General features: G+C 47.3%; 1 protein-coding gene across 5 annotated transcripts in view; it reads left to right on the top strand.

Moving 5' to 3' along the window:
- The window catches only part of CFAP54 (cilia and flagella associated protein 54), a 2,603,731-nt gene that overhangs the window by 33,534 nt on the left and 2,550,818 nt on the right, over positions 1-19,379 (top strand). The window lies entirely within an intron of this gene.

Below are 19,379 nucleotides of genomic sequence, written 5' to 3'. Positions count from 1 at the left end.
CCCTATGGGGGACCATACCATATACTAATAAAGTGGTATGTGAGGTGTAGGAAGGCAGGATCCTTCTAGCATGAATACCCCCACTTTTTGCCTGGCGTCAGTGTGTTTTTGACCTAGTCTGATGGGATCCTACTAATCAGGATTCCAGCATATATGCTCTCTCTCCTAAAATGGTTCTGGTAAGTACTTTGGCACCTCTACAATTGGCTACTGGTGTACCCTTATTATTCACTAGTATATGGTACTAAGGTACCCAGGGCATAGGCACATCAGGGGTCTCCCATGGACTGCAGCATGTACTGTGACTCCCATGGGAGTCCACTTAAACTGTGACACCAGGCCTGCCATTGCAGCCTGTGCTCATACCCCTCACAACAGTTATACGTTTCCTTCTATTTGAGGGCACTGCACTTAAAACATATCAGTCACCCCTATGGCAGGCTCTTCAGTCCTGAGGGCAGCGTGCTTGGTTATAAGAATGATGGTGCCCCTGCATGAGCAGGACACTTCTACAAACCCCTGAGTCGATTCTCTCGGCTTTGAAAGTGTGGTCTGCCATTTTTAGACATATAGTGGACATCAGTCATTACGAAATGTCTAACTATATAACGGCTGCACCGAACCTGGTCATGTATGGTCAAACATGTTGAAATCATACCTCAACACCAATTCTAATGTTGGAAGTATGATCCCATGTACTGGGGGAGCCATAAGGGGACCCCCTCTACTCCCGGTTACAGCCTTTCAGGGTCTGCCAGCAAGCTAGTGCTGCTGGCGACCACAGATACGATTCTGCCTTCTGCGGCTGAGCTGAGCTCAAGCAGGGGAAGGTAGAACAATAGGTTTCCTGTCACAGGTAGGTGTGACCACCTCCAAGACAGGACTTAGTTTATTGGACTGGACTGGGGGCACTTGCCAGTGCCACAAAACTGCTTTGAAGGACACATTTGATGCTCTCCTTGCATACTCCAGGTTGAGTCAGTTCAGAAACCCTTGGTTCCTACTCTGGCGCGAAACAGGACAAAGTGTCAAGGCTTGCTCCCTGCGTTCTTGTGTCCACCACCAGGGGGCTGAACTGTGGGACTCTCCAGTGTCATAATTAGCTTTTGGACCCTCCCCTTCATGCATTTACTGACTTCCAGCAATTTGGACACTATTTGAGAATTGACATCTATTCCCACTCCATGCTGGGTTTTGTGGAAGCTAGCCTGCTCATGCCTGAAACTTCATTACCTAGAATTCATTGCTCACTGCTTCGTCTCCACCCCTGCAGGCCAAGGTGTGGAGGACAGCTCACCTGTGGCTGGCTGCTGCTAGCCTCCTCACACCAGATGCATGTGATTACTGTGAGCTCTTTTATGCCCCAGCTCCCTTCAGTCGAGTGTTGGTCACTGTAGCTGTGTTCCGGTGAGACCGATCCTTGTTTCCTGAGCTTTTGATATTCCTTGATTCCTGAGCTATAGTTAATCCTTGATTCCTTAGCTATAGTTAATCCTTGGTCCTTGATTCTTGAGCTATAGCTATTCCTTGTGCCTGAATTAGCACTGTCTGGAGTGCTACCTTGTTTCCTGAGTTCCTGAGCTATAATTATTCTTTGTTCCTGTTCCTGAGCTCGAGCTATTTCATGTTCCTGATTTGCACTGCGCTTTCTTGACTCCTTGTCTCCTGAGCTGTAGCTATTTCCTGTTTCCTTGAACAAGCACTGCTTGCAGTGCTACATTGACTCCTGAGCTATAGTAACTTCCTGTTCCTGAACTAGCACTGTCTGCAGTGCTACATTGGCTTTTGAGCTTTTGCTCAATTCTTCTTTCTGCTCCAGCACAGCCTTTAGTGCCTACTGTGTTTTCTTATCTTCTGATTCAATACTATTCTAGTATACCCTTGTATCCTCCCCTTCTTTATATCCTTTTCCAGTCGCTGCCTTTCTTCTCATTTCCTTGGTTCCATATCCTAGTTTACTGTCTTCTATTACTGCTGTCTTGCTTCTTTTACCTTGTATGTTTGTTACTTACTTTCTGCCCAGTTTGCCGTATGATTTCCTTCCTTTCCTGTTAAGTACTCCTCCTCGCTAGCTCCTTGTCTATTGTGCTTGTGTTTAGTTCTACCCCCTTGCTGTTACTACATTGCGTGTTCCCGTTTGATCACCAGGATCCGTGGGCACAGCTGACTACCTAGGTGGTGTTTCTTGTTCACTGTGAGTATTGCCTTTGAGTTACATTTATAACAACACCATTGGTATCAGCTCCATAGACCCTGCCTTTGCATGCATATCCTATATGTGGGTATTTGCAGTCAGTATCTGTAACCGCAATTGTGGTTGAGGTACTTACTGAGCTTCAGTCTTGCCATGCTGAGCTCCTGAGTGCTTTACCCTACATTCCCTTTATTGTTAATGTTGTTTTATACATAAGTGTCTTGCACGTCCACCCTGGGTATAGTTATTTTGAATGCTAAACTTTGAGTCTTTGCCATCTTGTTTGCTTGTATAAGCTTCCCCTTTGGATCCTTTGTCTCCTCTGACTTCCTGTGGGCTCCTGGACAGCACTGTACTCCTCTTTCTGTGTATGTTTAATACCCAATTCCCAGTCCTTGCTCAAGTGCCTGACTGTGTTCCCGAAACAGTCCCGGACAGTCCCTGACACAAAAGACTGGGAAGTATCCTCCCCTCTGTCCAGCCCCTCCGCTGGGAGGGACCCCTGAGTCGGTGCAACCCTTCCCTTAGGCTACTTAAGGGCTCACCTGTGGGTGGGTCGTCCGATTTGATGTGGGTCCAGATTCAACCCTGACACTACATCACTCTTCAATCATCTGGTTACTTGGACTTTGACTGGAACCGAGACCCCTCCTAGGAAAACTCCTGCTCCTCCTGATCTCGCTGTTCTTCAAGTATTCTGAGTCACCTGTGCTTCATCCAGGTTCTCCAGAAGACCTGTGGGCATCATGGACACCCAAAGAAATCTCCCTTGGAGTGAAGCAGAAACTACCCTGCATCTGCAGGCACCGTAACAAAGCTGACCAGTCTGCTGCTCCTGCGTTCCTACCGACATCCCGAGGCTCAGCAACGCAGGTTGTGGTTCTGTGGCTCTGACCTGTCTTTCCTGCAATTTAGAGGACAGTATCCCTCGTCTGGGCTAGGACTGAACCCATGTGCACTGTGTTGACTTGCCGTTGCCAAGGCTTGTTGTCTCTGCCCTCCAGAGAACTTCGGGCTACAAGAAGCTGCAGCTTCCAGCACTTCAATTCCTGAAGAACAGAGTTCTCCCTGCATATCCAGCATTGTGGACCTCTGACTTTGGCGAGCTGTTTGCGGTCTTCTAGCAACTCCTGTGCCTCTGGCCTGTGGGTTCTCTCAAAGTTCTTTCTTTGCTTCAGTGGGCTCCCCTGCTTGCTCGGGCCTGCTCTGATTCTTCTGCTCTTAGTTAGTCGGTTGGACCTTGCAGTTTTCTCCAGAGGCATCTTCTTTGAAGTCTCCCATTGTCATCTATGGCAGGTTCCGACGCCACTTCATCCCTATGTACCCGCTTCACTGGTGCAGGTAACCTGGTTCCTGGGGCATCTCAAAACCTTCTGTCTTCCAAAGGGTTTCTTCAGGGTCCTCCGTTAAGGGTCCTTCTTTAAAACTGCAAACATGACTTCTCCACTGACTTCCATTGGGCACGCAGCTGTGTTTTCATTCTTCACACAAACTCTATGGGTTCCTGGGTACTTGCCTTGGGTGGTTCCTTGTGTCCCCAGTTCCTCTGAGTCTTCTGGTGTAAGTCCCGTTTTCCTTTGGAGTTCGCATTCCACTTTCTTAATATAAGGTTTGGGCTCCTCTGGGGACTAGTGTATATTTGTGCGACTTACTTGATTATTTCATAGTATTCTTGAGTATTGTGTTGATATCCCCAGGAAGGAGATATACCAATGTGTTAGTGAGTGTTGTGTAATAAACAGACTTATTTTTATACACACACTGTGTGGTTCTTTTTTATTTATTTTACACTGTTGATTAAAATTGGTAAAACAAACTGCTTTACACTCCTTCAAGATGAGCCTGATGGTTGCTCTCCACAGGTACCACTTTGAGAGATCTCTATGGTTATCAAAGACCACTAAAATCACCATAAGGAATGTGGATTAGTGCGAGCTGCATAACTTGAATAAGTGTGCACCATATACCAAGACGGCCTCCTACTCGAGGTAAGTGCCAAAATGAGACTGCTACCCATGAATGGAGAAGCCCAGGGCAAGCAAGGAACCACCAAAGGTGAGCAGCTATGGACCTCAAGGTGCCTGGGTGCAGAGTGGTTACACCAGTTCAAATGTCCATAGATGAACACAAGGTAAATCAAAGTTGGTATTTTCTTGATTCATGCCCTTCCCAAAGGACCCTGAGGACACCAATTGAATCATGGATGGTTGGAGAGCCACCCCACCCATGGATACCCAGGTAACCATGATGCCTACACCGGGGAGCTTAAGTGCATAGGGGTGAAGTGGTGTTGGAAGCTCCCTTTGAAGCCAATGGAGGGTCTTGGAAGTCCGGCGGCTACCGTGACTTGTGGACCATGATGGTGGAACACCAAATGTTATTTCTGGACGAGAATAATCTGAAAGCAGACGGGACAGTGTCCAAGCCACCGGAGGTATCCAGGTGGCTCCGGAGCACAATGCCACCCTTTGTCAGAGGTACTTACTGAAGCATGACTGTCTTGATGAAGCAGCTGTGGAGCACATGCAACGATACAGATGCCATCCACAAGCTGAGCAAACATAGTGACCAGGAAGGTCCAAGCAACTAACCAAAAGTCTTATCTTTGGACGTGGCTCGATCAAGCAGCATTGTTCCAGTGTCCAACAGCAATAGTGTCTTCAGACCGGTCTTGACTAATCTTGACGAAGTCCTGGATAAATCTAAAGACTCACCCTCCGGGGAGCCCTTAAGTAACCCTAAAAGGGGGAAGGACATCTTCTGCGGCGACCCACCAATCGGGGTGGTCATAGACGCTACCCAGCTGGCCTAACCAGTCAGATGCTCGCAGGGGCCAAGATTCAAGATGGCAGAATTAAGTGGCCACCTGGAGGAGCTCTGGGCAACCCTAGGGATGAGCTGGACAGGAGAGTTGACACTCTCCAGTCCTTTGTGTGGTTTCACGCCAGAGCAGAGCCAAGAGCTCCTGAACCGGGCAAAACTGGTTTATGCAAGAAGGGCACCAAATATGCCCTTCAGTGCAGTCTGGTGGTGCTCTGAATCACCCCCACCCTACCTAATGCTAAAGGAGAGGTGCTCACATCTCTCCTTTGTAGGAAATCCTTTGTTCAGCTTCCCCTGTCTGACTTAAGCTCATCAGCAGGGGGGCAGAACATTGTCTGAGGTCGGCAGCAGCGCGAGCTGGCAGGCAGACCCTGTAAGGCTACACAGGTAGGTATTTAGTGTGTCCTCTAAGGAGCCCCCCAGTAAATGGTACTATGCAACTGACACAGGAATCGGTGTAGTTGCATGATTCCAACATTTTTGTAACAAGGTAGCCATTATGTAGTTGGACATTTCTACTTGTAATTGTCCACTGCATACCTCAAAATGGCTGCTGAACACTTACATAGCCCAGAGAATGGAGTCCGGGGTTGGTAGGGGTATCTCTGCTCGTGCAGGGGTAACCACACACTTAAAACCATGCACCCTGCTCTTGGACTGAGGGGCCTACTTTAGGGATGACTTACAGGTTTAAAGTGTAGTGACTGGGATATAAGGAAAGCCTTTTATCTAAGGTGAAAGGTGCATGAACCATTTCACGCTGACTGCGATAGCAGCTCTGCAGACACAGTTTGCATGGACTACCATGGGTAGCATAATACATGCTGCAGCCCATGGGAGACTCCTGGTCTACCAATGCCTTGGGTACCTCAGTACCGTATAGTAGGGACTTACAGTGGTACCCCAGTATGGCAGTTGTGGGGTGGAAAAAGTACTTACCAGCAACTTTAGAGGAGAGAGCACTGCCTCTAGGGTCCTGGTTAGCAGGATACCAGTGAACTGTCAAAACACACTGACACCAGGCAAAAAGTGGGGGTATCTACGCCAGAAAGATCCTACATTCCTACACCAATATCTTGGCCTCTATCCTGGATTTTGGTGAGACTGACTCTTAGGCTGCTGGACCTCATGGCCTCCTGTATCCTGCTAGTGATGCATGCCAGATGATATATGCAGGTTCTGCAGTGGGACCTGAAGTTCCAGTGGGAGCAGCATTAGGGTAATTTCTCCGACATGGTCCAGATCTCAAAGGGAACTGCAAAGGAGCTGCAGTGGTGGCTAACAAACCACCATTGGGTCAGAGGTAGACCCCTCTGCCTTCCCCAACCAGATCTCCCAGTAGTGACAGATGTGTTACTCCTGGGATGGGGCGGCCATTCTAGGGGAGGTGGAGATCAGAGGATTCTGGTATCCTGTGGAATCCAGACTCAACATCAACCTGTTGGAGCTCAGAGCGATCCGATTTTTATTGAATGCCTTTCTACCCCCCATGAAGGGAAGGCTAGGACAGGTTTTCACGGACAACAGTACCACCATGTTTTACTGCAAGAATTTGGGCAGGGTGGGGTCTGGACCCTTTGTTAAGAGGCCATGCATCTCTGGACATGCTGGAACAGCAGGATGTTTCCCTGGTAGTTCAACACTTGTCAGGTTCCCTGAACGCCAAGGTGTAGTAGGCGCAAGGTCTGTTACAACAGAAGGGAAGAGTCTTGGTTAGATCTGTTCATCTCTACTGAGATTGCACAATTTCAGCAATTTTGCACGCTGGAGTTTCCAGGGTGGTCATTGCTCGGACACATTTTTTGTCTGGAATGGAACTCAGGCCACCTGTACGCCTTTCCGCCTATACCATTCCTGCCCAGAGTTTTCAAGAAGATCAGGAACAATGGGCCTAAGTCATCCTTTTGGCTCCGGACGTGGCACGAGCTTCTGAACATGAGCATCAATCCTCCGATCAGGCTGCCCCTTATTGAGGATGTTCTGTCACAGCAGCATGGGAGGCTCCTTCACCCGAACCTGTCAACTCTTCACCTTCTAGCATGGAGATTGAGCAGCGGTAGTTGATAACTTTTGAACTTTCTCTCGCAATCTGTAATGTTATTCTGTTAGCCGGGGGTCCCTCTACCAAGACGGTATACGCTTGCCAATGGAGAAAGTTTGTATCATATTGTACAGAAAAGTCTGTTGGCCCTCTTTCTGCTTCCATTTCTGACATTTAGCTTTTTATTTTAACCCTTACCCAGCAGGGTTCTGCTCTGGGTACTCTGAAAGCTATCTTTCTGCCTTGTCTGCTTTCTTGCAGCTGTCTGACCAGCCCTTCTTATTTAAATCTCCCATTGTAAATATATTTCCAAAAGGCCTTGTATATGTTCCCACCTTCCCCTTTCATTATGCCTCAGTGGGACCTTAATCTGATCTTCACATTTCTGATGTGTGCTCCTTTCGAACCTTTACACAGTTGTTCCCTCGGGCTGTTCACCATCAAAACAGCCTTTCTTGTGGCCATTACATCGACCAGGATGGTGAGTGAGCTGCAGGCTTTATCATCCAAGCCTCCCTTACTATCAGTTTTTCCTACCAAACTGGTGCTTTGCACTAGGGCCTTGTGAGAAGCTGGCCTGGTATATGATGTATACTTATGTAAGTGGTCACCCTGCACTAGTCCAGACAACCCTTACAGTGATTTAGGAGGTCTTAGACAACCTTAGGAAGCTCTCTAAGTGGTAGCTGTGGAGAGCAGCCTTCAGACTTAGTCCAGAAGGAGTGTAAAGCAGCTTTTCTTTTACCAGAACACAATCTTATATGTATTGATTAAGTGAAAAAGAAACACACATGTTATTTATAAAAATATGTATTTATTATATAATACTCTCTAATACATTTAGATATCTCCTACTTGGAGATATGCGCAATGCACACAATAGTTTGCATAGACATCAGAGTAAATAGCACAAAATACACAGTGGACCCCAAGGGGGGCCAAACCGTATACTAAGAAAGTGGTATAAGAATAATGACTCCGATCAAGACAAGGTCTAGAGGATGTAGAAGTGCCATGCCCCAAAGGAACCTCCCATGGTGAGTAACTAGGAACCCCACGGAGATTGTGTGCAGTGTGGGAACACAACCGCGTTCTCATTACAAGTCAACGTGTAATTCGCAGTTGGATTTTTAAAGGTTAAGGACCCTTCCCAGGGGACCCTGAAGAAACCCCGTGAAAGACAGAAGGTTGGAGAGCCACTCCGCCCGCGGATACCCTAGTATCCACGTTACCTACACCAGGGAAGCTGGCTGCATAGGTGTGAAGTGGTGTCGGAAACCGCAGTCGAACCCAATGGAGGACTTCAGGAAAGTACCGCTGCTGACGGAGGAGAAAGTGTCCAGTGAAATCCGAAGGTGGATTCTAGTTGGAAAATGCAACCCATGCAAAAGTTGAAGACGGTTCAGTGTCAGGACCAGCAAGGTCCAGGGGACTCGCCACAAGCAGGGAGTCAGGGCAGACCCTGAGTAATCAGGGGAGCCCAACAGAAGTAAAAGTGACCCTCAAATGGACCCACAGGCCAGAGGCACTGGAGTCACGAGAGGACCTCAAGCAGCTTACCAAAAGATCGTGACTGGCTGAAGAGCCTGGTCACTGGAGATGCTTGAGGTTGGGGCTACTGGGAGCCCGAAGATCTTCTTGGAAGGAAGCCAACAAGCCTTTGCAACTGCAAGTTGGCGCAGTGCACAGGGGTTCAGTTATTGCAGCCCCCACGAGGGATACTGACCTCAAACTTGGTGAGAGGGCAGGGCAGGCCTCGAGAGCTGTGGAGAACCACCACATGTGTTGCAGAGCCTTTCAGAGTCTGGAGAAGCTCAGGATCAGCAGACTGGTCAACTTAGTTGCAGTGCCTGCGAATGCAGGGAAGTGACTGATTCACTTCCAGGGAGATTCCTTCAGATGTCTTTGATGCCCACAGGCCTTGGAAGGTTCCTGTATGGTGCACAGACAACGACGATGCAGCAGATTGGAAGGGAGATGAAGTCGAGCCCAAACAAAGACCAGCGAAGTCCAGAGTGCCCAGACGGTAGAAGAAGTGGTGTCTGATCTGAATCTTGTCCCATGACTTATGTAGGGACCCACCCACAGGTAGCCCTTAAGTACCCTTAGGAAAGGGTTAGGACGATTCAGGGGACCCACCCAGAGGAGGGTCTGGACAGCGGGAGGTTACTCCCATGTCCTTTGTCCAGTTTCGTGCCAGAGCGGGAACCAACGGCTCCCAGGACTGGTTTGAACTGGACTATGCATGGGGACACCAAATGTGCAGACTGAGTGGCGCTGGCAAGCGCGCCCACCCTGCCCCAGTACTCTAAATACTGCCTGGGAGGTGGTCACACCTCCCAGTGTCAATGCCTATTGTTCTGCCTTCCCCTGCTTGAGCTTGGCTCAGCAGCAGGAGGGTAGAATTGTGTCTCTAGTCTGCAGCAACCATTTTGTGCTGTCTGGGTCTGGAAGACTGGTACCGGGGTCATGGAGAGCCTAACGGAGGGCTCTTCCAGTGCTTGGAATCATACTGCCCACACCGGTTACGGTGTGGGAGGTATGATTCCAACATGTTTGATACCAAACATGATAGGATACCAAACATGATAGGATTCGTTGCAGCCAGTTTCGAGGTGTTCATCGCGTAATTAGGCGTTGCCCCTCTATATGGTATATGGCTGCTTCACTTACAACCCGGGAAAAGGAACTCTGTAGGCTGTAGGGGGTCCTGCTCATGCAGGGGCATCCTCACACTTAGAACCAAGCACCCTGCCTTCAGGATTGCAGAGGTTTGCTATAGGGCTGCTTATAGGTTTTAAGTGCAGAGACCCTAGATATAGGAGACCTATATCTTTAGTAAGTGGTGCTAGCACCAGTTTACACAGGCTGCAATGGCAGGCCTGTAGTTACAGTTTGAATGGTCTCCCCTGGGTGGCATAATATGTGCTTCAGCTCACGGGGGACCTATGCCCCTAGGTACCTTAGTACCATATACTATGGACTTATAAGGGCACCTCAGTATCCAATCTGGGATGTACCTGAGTACTGAACATAACTATTTAAGGGAGAAAGCAGACAGACTGGGGGTTCTGATTAGCAGGATCCCAATCTAGTCAAAAACAGCTTAGTACCAGGCAAAAAGTAGGGGTAACCATAAAAGCAGATCCTACTTTCCTACAGGCCTCTTTTCGGCTAAAATTGGTTACACCTTTTGATGTGGGCCAATCTGTCACCATGACCACTTTCAACGCTTCTACACATCCCACTAAAGAAGAGGAGTGATTCTACCTTGACCATAGTTCAGTGTCCCGGGTGGACGATCAACTCTTCGCGGGGTATGTTGGAACAAAGATGGTCGGGTGGTGCAAAACCAGACAATCTCTCGATGAGTCGTTCTTTGCATCAGGATCTGATATGTACTGGCAAAGAAGAAGTCTCCTGAAGGCTTAAGGGCTCATTCCACCAGAGCTCGTGCTGGGACCACCTCGTTAGCCTAGGAAGTTCCAGTCCTGGATATCTGTCAGGCAGCAACGTAGGCGTCCATGCCTGGCTGGTTAGGTCCGCAGGGACGGGCATTTCGTTTGTTCGATCCTGCAGGACTTCTTAGTCTAAATTTGTCTGCAGAGCCACTTCCGGGGATGATATTGCCGGGGTATCTATTCAAGGGTAAGGAATCTGTGGCTAAATGTCGCTTTCAGATGGACAAGTTACTTACCTTCGGTAACGCCTTATCTGGTAGAGATAGTATCTAGCTGCAGATTCCTTACCAAACCACACATCCTCCCTGCTCTGAAGACCGATTTCTAGGGTCAGGGCTGATCCCTTTCAGGGCCCTAGTTTGGACACACCAGTGTCTGTGCACTTCATGGGTCCGTGCTTCTGGCATGGACAATCGTGAAAAGTAACCGAAGTCCACGCGCCGAGGTGGCGCCTATATAGGTGATGTAGATGATGACACGCGGAGCTGGCCCACTCCACCTACCGGTGCATAGGGTACTGCTCACTAAAAATCTTTTGAATCAAGTCTTACGCCTGGGGAAATTCAAAGGTAAGGAATCTGCGTCTAGACATTGTCTCTATTAGATAAGGCGTTACCAAAGGTAAATAATGTGTCCTTCTCCGTCCAGTATTACTGGCTGGAAAAAACTGGCGTGATTCTCCCACCCATCCAAACCAGGCGTAGAACACCCTACTCAATTCAATTTATAAAGCTTTATTCGACATTTGTCATAAAAGCATTCACCTAACCCTATACAATAAATACTACATATAAAAATACTTCTAAAAATACAGATTAAACATTAGATGTCGAATAATACATAGTAAAAAGTACATCGAAATTACAACACATTATTACATTTTTAAAAAAGGTAACATTCCTCTAAGTTAAAAAAAACAAAGGACAATAGTCCATGTCGCAAAAGCAGGATTAAGGATATTCATAATTTCATTGTAATGCAATAGCCGTTAATGATCGGGTACGGATTAGCCATGACCAAGCCAAAAATTTTGCTACACCAATCACAAACAATGTTGAGCAATCTGTTTCGAGTATCCTAAGGGCTTCGGAATGGCTTCGGGTACCCAACTTTGAGCACACCGGGTTTAACCACTTACGTCTAGGGGACAAGTACAGTGGACAACAAAACAAGAAATGGGAGATGTGTTCAGTTTCTTCGTTACAATGGTGACAATTCTCATCCCATGCCGGGGACCAATGCTTCTTGAACGCATTCAAAGGTAGTGTACCAATGAGAAATTGAAAATAAAGTTTTCTATCGTATGGTTTTTCAATTAGGTCCCAAAAAGGTTCATAAGAGGGGTACATTTTTGTATTTAAAAAGCGAGATGTTAGATTTACGCTTGTGCTGTCACTAAACATTGTAAAATATACCATTTCCCAATATAGATCTTTTAGCTTTTCCTTAGTAGGGAAGCAAGCTAAGTCTTTGTTGTCCCATAAATAGTCCAGTTTCAATTTTGTAAGGAGCCCCCGCAACTCCCTTAACCATGGGATAGTATGGAAACGATCAAATTTGATGACATCCATCAATGCTGCTGCATAGTGGCTTAATTCTGGGGTCACCATAACTCGTCTCCAATATAGGAGGGGCCGGAGCCTCGCTATATCCTCAACAGATTTTCTTCCCAGGTCAAATTTTAACGGGATTGTTGGTGTGCTTTGGGGGACCATTGCGATCCCTCTTAAAAACCTATTTTCTGCTCGGCCCAGTTCACTCAAGTTTGAAAAACCCCATAGTTCCGAACCATATAAACAAGCCCCCAGGACTTTCATGGAATAAATTTCCATCACACAGTTTACAGGCTTTGTCAGTGAGATACGGTGTTTTAACGAAATAGCGCCTGCTAGCTGTCTAAACTTTAGTAGGGTTGTGGTTATGTGTTGCTTCCAGCTCATGTTTTCTTGCAGAGTGATACCTAGGTATGAAAAAGAGTCCACTCTTTCTAATGGTGTTCCTTTGTATTTTATTACACCCTTAAAAGAGGACTGCAGATTGAGGCACATGAATTTCGTTTTATTGGTGTTTAATTCTAGGCCCCTTTCATCACAATATACACCAAAGGCATCAACTACTTTTTGTAACCCACTAGGGGTGCGGGAAAGTAAAAGTGTATCGTCCGCAAACATGAGGACTGGCACACGGGAGCCGGCTATTACAGGGGCGTCACTAGCAATCTTCTCTAAGTGTTCAACGATACCATTTATATAAATAGAGAAGAGGGTTGGCGCTAGGACACACCCTTGTCTCACCCACGTTCAACCGGAAAGGGATCAGTTACATCTCCTTGTTTGCCCCATCGTATCCTTGCAAAATTATTTTCGTGTAGGCGAACAAGGAGTGTGAGCAATTCCTGGTTTAGGCCTGCGTCCGCCAAGGTCTGCCAGAGTTTTTCCCTGGGGACCAGGTCGAAAGCGGCTTTTAGATCTACAAAAACTGCGTACAACGTCCCCTTCTTCAAGATGACATTTCTCCAATAGATTGTTAGGAAATGGAGGACTTGGTCGACGCTACTAGTTAGGGGCCTGAACCCAGCTTGATAAGATGACAGAATGTTGTTTTCGTCGATCCATTGTTGCAGTTTATTTTGCAGTAATCGGCCCATTATCTTTTGTGCTGTATCAATCAGGCTAATGGGTCTATAGTTTTTAGCCAGGGATCGGTCACCTTTCTTATATATGGGAATTATTTCGGCTCCCTTCCATGAGGCAGGCACTTTCCCTCCCATAGCCACTGCATTAGCCAGCATTGTAAAGTAGCTGCACCAGGACTTCCGATCAGATAGAAAAATATCAGCCGGAATTCCATCCATGCCTGGTGCTTTCCCCCCTGCTACACAATCCAGTACAATACTCACGTCCCTCTCAACAAATAAAGGTGCTTTGTAGTAAACTTGTGGAGGAAGACTAACATTATTAAACATGGGGTTACAGGCATACTGTGGTTGAAAGTATTCTATCCAACTGTTTTTTGCGACATTATTAGCAGGCTGGGGTGCTATGCCACCCTTTGCCCATTTCACTGAAGCCCAGAAGCGCTTAGAATCCTTGGAAGCACATACCTCCTTGAGTTCTCGCCAGCAATCCTCATCCCAACGCTTCTTTGCTAGTTTTTGAACCTGTCTATACTGGTTTCTTGCCAGCCTTACTACTTCTGGCCTTCCTGATCTTAGTTCCCTGCTAAGATTATCTCGTGCTGCCCTACAGCTCTTGTCATACCACCCTCTAGATTCTTGGGCTTTCTTTATTTTATTTGTGGATATTTTTTTAAGAAAAAGACTTTGGATTCTAGAAAAAAGTATCTCATGGGCAGCCATCATATAGTCAATAAAATCAGTCTGTCCATAATGAGACTTAATCTTAGCAACTTCGCCCACCACTACTTTCTTTAGAGTTTCTATTTTAGCAATATCTTCTAGGAGCATACTCCACTTCAAATATCGGGTGTTATTTGAGCTTACAAGGTCCCGCGTAACCATGTGATCCTCTATAGGATGTTCGGGTTTGTCGTGGTAGGTATGTAGCGTCAGGCACAATGGATTGTGATCACTTTCAATCTTATCCTTCACTTCCATATCTACCAATTTATCCCAGGCCCTTACATCCAGGAGTATATAATCTATCCTACTGGCCGACCGACCATTATCGAAGGTATTTTTCCCCATAGAATCTGACAATGCCCGACCATTGGCTGCTCTAAGTCCTCTAGAAAGACAAAAACTTTTCAGTTGGATTGCTACCGTGCTCCATTTCCTAATTGCTGGGATATCTAGTTGGGGGATTCCCCACTTGGTATCCTCATCTTCGGCCAGGATCTTATCCTCCTCACCCAAGGGTTCAAAGGTAGTGTTAAAATCCCCGCCTATTATTATATGGGTAGGGTCTGGTAGCAATTCAATATGATTCTCGAGGCACTTTAGGGTCTCTGATGGTTTACCCCTGGCAACTCCCCTCGAATAAAGATTGAACAGGGCTAATTGTTGACCATTTTGCCAGGTAATATCGAGTGCTAAAATGTCGTTTGAGGGTATAGACCTTTGTTTAACCGAACAATTCAGAGTTTGGCGTACCCAAATTAACAGGCCCCCCGAGGGACGTCCCACTCGATTTCTTAATGCCGGGACGTAAAAGTTCAAATACCCTTGCCTGAAAATTGGTGTAAGCGACCAAGTTTCTTGGAACATGACAATGTCGTAATAGTTAGTAAAGTCGACCCAGTCTGGGATGTTTAGTTTATTATTAATTCCAGCTATGTTCCATGAAATAATTGATAATTTCGGTTTAGCCTTTTGGGGGTATGTCTGATCAATATCAGGGGTTTTTAATGTTTCTGTAGGATCTATTCCTAGTATTACATTATTACTCAATGTTGGTGACATCTCAATTTCCTCCAATATCCTTTTCTGTTCCACCTGGACCCTATTTACTTCTTCTAGGACGGAGGTACGAAATGCATCTGGGGCTAGTGTAGATTCGTCTAGCATGGAAGTCTTGACATGTCCTTGGCCCAACTGCGTATCTAGGATGACGGGGGAGGCACATGCGAGTCAGTCACACTCATTTAGATCAGTTAACACAGAATATTGGTTGTCCAAGTTTAGCCCCCACTCGCATACTGGATTAGACCTGGCCTTTCTATTTCCCACAACTGTCCATTTTGTTCTTAATATGCTCGGTTTGGCTACTAGACCTCTTCTGCTATAGAAGAAATCCAGTGTCAGTGGAACTATTTCAGCTGTCCTACGTTGTGGGGGGAGGATGTTCCGTAGGACATCAGGCAGGACTTCAGGGCCCTTAAAGTTCAAGACCACACAGTCCCCTTGAAATTTCTTCGCCTTAGTACCTATCCACCTAACCCTTCTTGCTGTAAGCAGATCGTCAGATAGTTTTTCCTTGCCCCAGGGAGTTATGTGCATATTACTACTGAGCCACTGGAGAGCCTTGTTTCTTAAGAAATCTGGTGACTCGATCTGTCCAGTTTTCAGCAAGGGTGTGTTTGCTAGTACTAAAATGAGGGGCGAGGCTTCAACAATTAGTTCAACTGGGGCAGTTTCTGGGTTTAGAATCTCAGGGATGGTATTGCCCACTAGTTGGGCTGCATCTGAAACTAGGGCCATGTCAGGAGTATTATCGAGCATGGAGCTGGCTTGTTGGACTTGCTCAGAAGGAGCTTGTAGGCCAGTATTCATATTCACCCCGAGTGATTTTCCCGCAGTCTCCAGTTGTTCAAATTTAGTTACTACTAGATTTGATATTTCTCCCACCCCCTCGTTAGTTTTCCTTAACAGGGACTCCAGCTTGTTGACCTTATTAGCTAATTGGTCAACTTTTGATATGAGAGGTTTCATTAATCCTAATAGTTTGGACTCTAATGTACCCATAAGCTTATTTAAGAGGGTGTCCTCCCCTTCTTCATTTTCATACTCTTCTTCCCTTATCCCATCCTCTGTCCCTTTCTTTGTTCGTCTAGGTGGGGTTGCGGGTTTGTTTTTACTAGAACGTAGGCCACCTCTTCTAGGAGGTGCCTTTGTAATCCCTTTTTTGACTCTTGGAGCGGGGACCGGTGTGGGAGGGGTGTTGCTCTCTATAACTAACTCCTCAATTGTTACAGATTTATCTTGATCTTCTAAATTGATTAGATCTGTAAAGGGGTCAAGTTGTTGGCCAGTAGAGGCCATGGATACATCAATTGCTGGGTGCTCATTTGGGACCTCAATAGGATCGGAGAAAATGAGATCATCAGCGGTAGACTGAGTTACCCCTGATTGATTGATTTGAGCACAAGGTGGCGAATCCCCGATGCCCAGGGAGGACCTCCGATTATTATTAATTTTTGACACAACCTGGACCAGGTAATTGTGCATTGTATTCGCCGGGGTGACAGGCGTTTTTTGCTTGGACATAGTGAGCAAACAATAATTAGCAGCGAGACCCTGTAGATTTATATAACAATAATAAACTGGTTACACTGTGGATATAGGTGTGTTTTACCTTGCCAAAGTTCGGTTTAGAAGATGGGAGTAAGAAGGGTGGCCCAGTCCAGTCTCTCACTGTCTAGAACGGGCTAAAACGGGCCCGCCCTTGGCCCGGGCTTCGCCCGGCGTCCCGCGAGACGGGGGTGTTGCGCAATTTGTACGCCTCCTGGCGCGTGGATGGCGCGGCGTGCGCCGCTTTGGCTGATGGGAGTTGTGGTTCAGGCAATCCCCCTCGGACCGCGCTCCGCTCGCCTACAGGGCTCAGATGGCACCAGAGCCGGGCAGCGGGAGGCGGGAAGAGGACTGGCAAGGTTTGTTGAGATCCAAAGATGCTCTCCAGCGAACAGGCGATAAGGCAGGTAGGCGGCAGAGATTTCCGCTTCAAAGGGCTTCCCACCCCTCGACCGGGGTGTCGCGCAATTTGTACGCCTCCTGGCGCGTGGATGGCGCGGCGTGCGCCGCTTTGGCTGATGGGAGTTGTGGTTCAGGCAATCCCCCTCGGACCGCGCTCCGCTCGCCTACAGGGCTCAGATGGCACCAGAGCCGGGCAGCGGGAGGCGGGAAGAGGACTGGCAAGGTTTGTTGAGATCCAAAGATGCTCTCCAGCGAACAGGCGATAAGGCAGGTAGGCGGCAGAGATTTCCGCTTCAAAGGGCTTCCCACCCCTCGACCGGGGTGTCGCGCAATTTGTACGCCTCCTGGCGCGTGGATGGCGCGGCGTGCGCCGCTTTGGCTGATGGGAGTTGTGGTTCAGGCAATCCCCCTCGGACCGCGCTCCGCTCGCCTACAGGGCTCAGATGGCACCAGAGCCGGGCAGCGGGAGGCGGGAAGAGGACTGGCAAGGTTTGTTGAGATCCAAAGATGCTCTCCAGCGAACAGGCGATAAGGCAGGTAGGCGGCAGAGATTTCCGCTTCAAAGGGCTTCCCACCCCTCGACCGGGGTGTCGCGCAATTTGTACGCCTCCTGGCGCGTGGATGGCGCGGCGTGCGCCGCTTTGGCTGATGGGAGTTGTGGTTCAGGCAATCCCCCTCGGACCGCGCTCCGCTCGCCTACAGGGCTCAGATGGCACCAGAGCCGGGCAGCGGGAGGCGGGAAGAGGACTGGCAAGGTTTGTTGAGATCCAAAGATGCTCTCCAGCGAACAGGCGATAAGGCAGGTAGGCGGCAGAGATTTCCGCTTCAAAGGGCTTCCCCTACTCACTCTGAGTCAGGATGAGCAAAATTACATCCGGTAATTTTTCTACACCTGACTCAGAATTGGGGCTTTAGTATTTGGAAGACCTGGCAGCAACTCTAAGGCAAAGTTTGGGCTTGAGCTTCTCTGACGTATGATGTAGGTAATTTGAGGCTATGATATTAGATGTTTTAAAGTGCTCACTACAGAGTACATAGTAGAAGTTGTCTTGCTTTGATGTGATCCGTAATTCTTTTACAGGAACAAGGCCTGAGGGCCGAACTGGCCATACTGGGCATGGGGAATTTCCTTGGGAGGCTGGAAAAGTGGGGGCTGGTTTTGTAACTGATGGTCAGTTTTGCAGCAGTGCTGCAATATCGGCCACCAGTAACAAAAGTAGTAAGCAAGCGTGTCCAGCGTTCCAGGGCCAGGCAGTGCTTCCCCAGGGGCTGGTACGAGAAAATCGCCAGGGCTGCTTTTGGTTCCCATTCCGGCCCTGCAAGGCCTTGCTTCTTTTTCAAAATAGATGATTAAATTGATACCTAGACCATATTTCACAAATGTGCATTTGTGCATGGCAATTTTGCACCGACATTTGTACTGGGTGGCCAGTGCAAACACTTAACTAAGCAAATACCATTCTTGTACTTACTCTGTGGTCAGAATATTTCTGTAGAATTACCTCTCATCAATAAAAAAGTATATAAATTATCACTTTATGTTCCTTAAGGCGGACAGGTGCCTCCTGCTAATTTTAAATGTTCCGTTCATTGTTGGTATTCGTTTAATGCTGAATCCTTTGCACTTCTTTGTAACAAACAGTAGTGTCCCTTGATTTGTACATTCATGTCTTCTAAGATTTAGTGCTGATGAAACAGCCTCGTTATAAAGGAGTGCATTATGCTTTGTTGACGACTAGTTAACTGATATACCTACTGACAGACTCCCTAGGGGGAAATATCATGCACAAATTATTGTTTTCTAAATCCAAGTGTGACATCTGTTTTTGGACTATACGTCCAGAAGAAAAAATGCAGATTCTACTGCCTCACTACAAATAAACAAGTTGTAAGACTCCACTACAATTAGCTAGACTTTTCTGTATGGTCATGCCCTATACTTTCAAAACCCATATGGCAGCAGCTGGACTCAGTGGAAACGGTTTATCTTGTCAGACATACTTCGTAGAAGGATATGAATCCAGGATCAGTGGGGTACACGTCACGCATTGTCCAGCAAAGACCTATAGAAGTCTAATGGCTTATAGCATAATGATCTGGCCATTTATTTAGTTGCTTTGTGAAGGACTGACTTGTGGCAGAAAAACACTTCTTAGCAATTATAAACTGTAAAGAGATAGTTTTTGTTGTTGTCCACAACCCCTTTCCTGGTGGCTGACGTTTTGTGTACTAATGGGGAGGTAGCCTCGACTGTTGATGTGGCATTCCCCATTAGACTGGTGTAACACCTTGGAGACCACTGATTGAGGCATGATTACCGCAGCAATTACAAATGTCCTCTTAAGAACTCGTTTGTTTGGGTAACACAGGTTGCAAATCGAACAACTCCAACATGAATAGTATTTACCCCCCACCCCCCTCCCCCCTTTCTCCCTCATTAGTAATTGACAATGGCCGTTTGTCATTAGCATTGACAAAGGCCTTCCGGGG

Source organism: Lissotriton helveticus, chromosome 1_1 (genome assembly GCF_964261635.1).
Source record: "Lissotriton helveticus chromosome 1_1, aLisHel1.1, whole genome shotgun sequence".
In the NCBI taxonomy this organism is placed as follows: Eukaryota; Metazoa; Chordata; class Amphibia; order Caudata; family Salamandridae; genus Lissotriton; species Lissotriton helveticus.
The sequence above is the reverse complement of the archived record's forward strand: the minus strand, read 5'-3'. Positions and strand labels throughout refer to the sequence as shown.